The sequence below is a fragment of the Chrysochloris asiatica genome, unplaced genomic scaffold (assembly GCF_000296735.1).
Source record: "Chrysochloris asiatica unplaced genomic scaffold, ChrAsi1.0 scaffold00040, whole genome shotgun sequence".
NCBI classification, from domain to species: domain Eukaryota; kingdom Metazoa; phylum Chordata; class Mammalia; order Afrosoricida; family Chrysochloridae; genus Chrysochloris; species Chrysochloris asiatica.
The window spans coordinates 13,956,669-13,960,069 of record NW_006408558.1 but is presented as its reverse complement, the minus strand read 5'-3'; positions in this window follow the sequence as shown (position 1 = coordinate 13,960,069).

The window sequence follows — 3,401 nt, the reverse complement described above, 5'->3', positions numbered from 1 at the left end:
GCAGAATTGTGCTCCATAGGTATACATACATTGTTCCTCTGTGACCGGCAGAATTGTGCTCCATAGGTATACATACATTGTTCCTCTGTGATGACAAGTCGATTCTGACTCATAGCGACTCTGTATAGGGTTTCTAAGGAGCAGCTGGTGGGTTTGAGCTGCTGACCTGATAGTTTATAATCCAGTGCTTATTATATAGCATCACACACACACATATGATGTGACCCCATTTGGGACTAGAGCTGTCTTTGTTACGTTGTTGTTGCCATGAGAACAAAGCACTACCTGGCTTGGGACCATCCTCATAACCACGGTCGTGTTGGAGCCCATTGTTGCTGCCACTATGTCAATCCATCTTTCTGGGGGGTCTTCCTCTTATTCAATGACCCTCCACTTTACCAAGCATGATGTCCTTCTCCAGGGACTGGTCCCTCCTGACAATATTCAAAAGTTCAAGACACAAAATCTCTCCATCCTGGCTTCTATGGAGTGCTCTGGCTGCACGCTTCCCACACAGATTCATTTCTTCTTCTGGAAATCCGCGGTACTGTCAATATTCTCCACAAACTCTGCGCTTTGAATGCATCGATTCATCTTTAGTCTTCAGATGTATGCGAGGCCATTGAAAACACCATGGCATGGACCAAGAGTGTCCCAAACCCAACCAACTCAGAGTCATAAAAAAAGCTGCTCAGACACAGAAGGGGACATAAATGGGGGAGGAGGAGATCACCAAGGCACTTGCGGCTGCTGGGTAACAACAGCTAAGACAAGAGCCGACAGACAGAGAGCCTTCTTCTCTTGCCAATGCCCTGAATTCAGACTTAGAGCCTCCGGAACTGTGAACAAATTAATTTATCTTCTTTATAGCTGCCATGTGTGGAATTTCTGTTAAAAGCACATTAAGAGATGAAGACACCCCCCAAGGTCCCTTTTGGCCAAAGCACTATGAAGGATGGATAGATGGAAAGATATAATATGATGGATGGATGGATGGAAGATGGAAGAATGAATTGGATGGACAGACATGTGGATTGATGATGTATAGACATACAGAGGATGGATGGATGGATGAATGACTAGATAATGGAGACTGGATGGATAGATGAATGGATGAATCAATGATGGAGCCTGGATGGACGGACGGATGGATGGATGGATGGATGGATGGATGGATGGATGGATGGATGGATGGATGGGTAGATGGATGGATGGATGAGTGGGTAGATGGATGGATGGATGATGGAGACTGGATGAATAGATGGATGATGGATGGATGGATAGATGATCAGATGACGGAGACGGGTTGGATGGTGGAGACATGGATATGTACACGATCACTTCTCCCATTGCATCTCTATGTCTTTCTAAATCCCAACAACCATGTCTACATCTGGGAATCCATCTCAAAAATTGTCCTTATAGAAAGAGAAGTGGAATATCTGTCCACACCCTTTTATAATTAAGCATCATGCAGCCCCACAAGTATGTATAGAATACCAACTCCCTAGATTATTTTCATCAGCTCTTGAGTTGCTCCAAGGGCAGGCAAAGACCCTTGGGGACCCTTCCCCCGATAGTGCCTGACCATCCCTGATATCATCATTGTGGGATTGTTTCTTCTCGTGAGAAACTGATAGGATTGACAGACATAGTTCACTGTTCATTTTTCTCAAGCAAATTATACCAGCATCCGTGGGGTGATGTCCCAGAAGAAGGCCACTCGGGAAAAGAACACGTAATATTTACGTGCTTCCAGCTTGAAGTTCTTCCTTTCTGAGGAATTACGTTGCCTTGCTTTTAATGTCACTAAATGAAAAAGGAGAAACCTGCCCCAAATGAGTTCAAGGATTTACAATCAGATGTTCCCAGAGACAAGACTGTAGACTCTACACAAGACAGTCTCTTCTGTTGCGAAGCTCCCATCAAAGAAAGACATTTGTAAAAATCATCATCATCACCTGAATTCAACGTGATCAGAGCAATCGAAAGGAGGTGGCATTCAGAGTTGGTTTGAGAAGACCGTGGCAGATGGGCAGATGTAGAAAAAGTCCAGAGTCTGGAGCAGGTGGGTCCATCCTTGGAGATACTCCTGAAAGGTACACTCCACCTGGTCTGTTGTGGTTGTTATGTGCCGTGGAGTCGGTTCCGACTCATAGCGACCCTGTATGGGGTTTCTGAGGCTGTACATTTTTACCGGAGCAGAAAGGCTCATCTTTCTCCCGCAGAACAGCTGGTAGTTTCAAACTGCTGACCCTGAGGTTCGCAGCCCGATTCGCAACCACTACGCTACTAGAGCTCCTTCCACCTGGTCTGGCTGCCCTCAATTGTTCACAACCCCAGCGCTGTTCCATGTGTGGGGTTCTCAGATACAGCAACATCCACCAGGCAGAGAGGACTTGCTTGTGCATGAGACGCTGTTCTCTGGGGTTAACACACTTAACCTCACAGCAATTCTACAAGGCTGGGGCTTAGGATTCTCACTGTTTCCATGAAACAAGTTGCTTCCTCGGGACTGCTCGATCCCAAGGAGACTGGTTCCTATCCTTCCTCAGTCTGAATGGGAAATTGCAAAAAGCCATTGTTTTTCCAGATTCTTCCATTACTACTGTTGTGAGGTGTCTTCAAGTTGGATCCAACTCACAGAGGCCACCGAAGCTAACACAGCTATAGCTCAGCTGGTCCTGCGCCATCTTCCCAACTGTGGTGTTTGAATCCTTTGTTTCAGTTGCTGTGTTAAGCCATTTCAGTTAGGGTCTTCCTCTTTCTTGTTGAGCTGGTTCTAAAAGTTGTTGTTAAGAGCCATTGAGTCGGTTCTGACTCATAGTGACCCTGTATTGGGTTTCTGAGGAACAGCTGGTGGGTTTGAACCACTGACCTTGTGGTGAGCAGTCGGATACTTATCCTACAGTTCCACACTAGGTCCCCAGTTCTCAGAGTTGTTGTTAAGTATGTGGAGTCAGTTCCAACTCTAGCGACCCTGTATAGGGTTTCCAAGGCTTTAAATCTTTGTAGGGACGGAAAGCTTCATCTTTCTTCTGCAGACTGGCTGGCGGTCTTGAACCATGGACCTTATGATTCACAGTCCTGTGCTTATTGCATGGAGCTACCGCGCTCCCAAGTTCTCAAAGTTGTGTTGTTTTTGTTGTTGTTAAGTGCCATCAAGTTGGTACCGACTCAAAACAACCCTGGATTGAGTTTCAAAAGGAGCAGCTGGTGAGCTTGAACCGCCGACCTTGCAGTCCAAAGCAATTTGGCAGTCCAGCACATTAACCCACAGTGCCACACCAGGGCTCCAAGTTCTCAAAGACGCTGTTGTTGTTGTTGGGTGCCGACTCATAGCGACCCTATGTACAGCAGAACGAAACACTGCCTGGTCCTGGGCCAACCTCACAATTGTC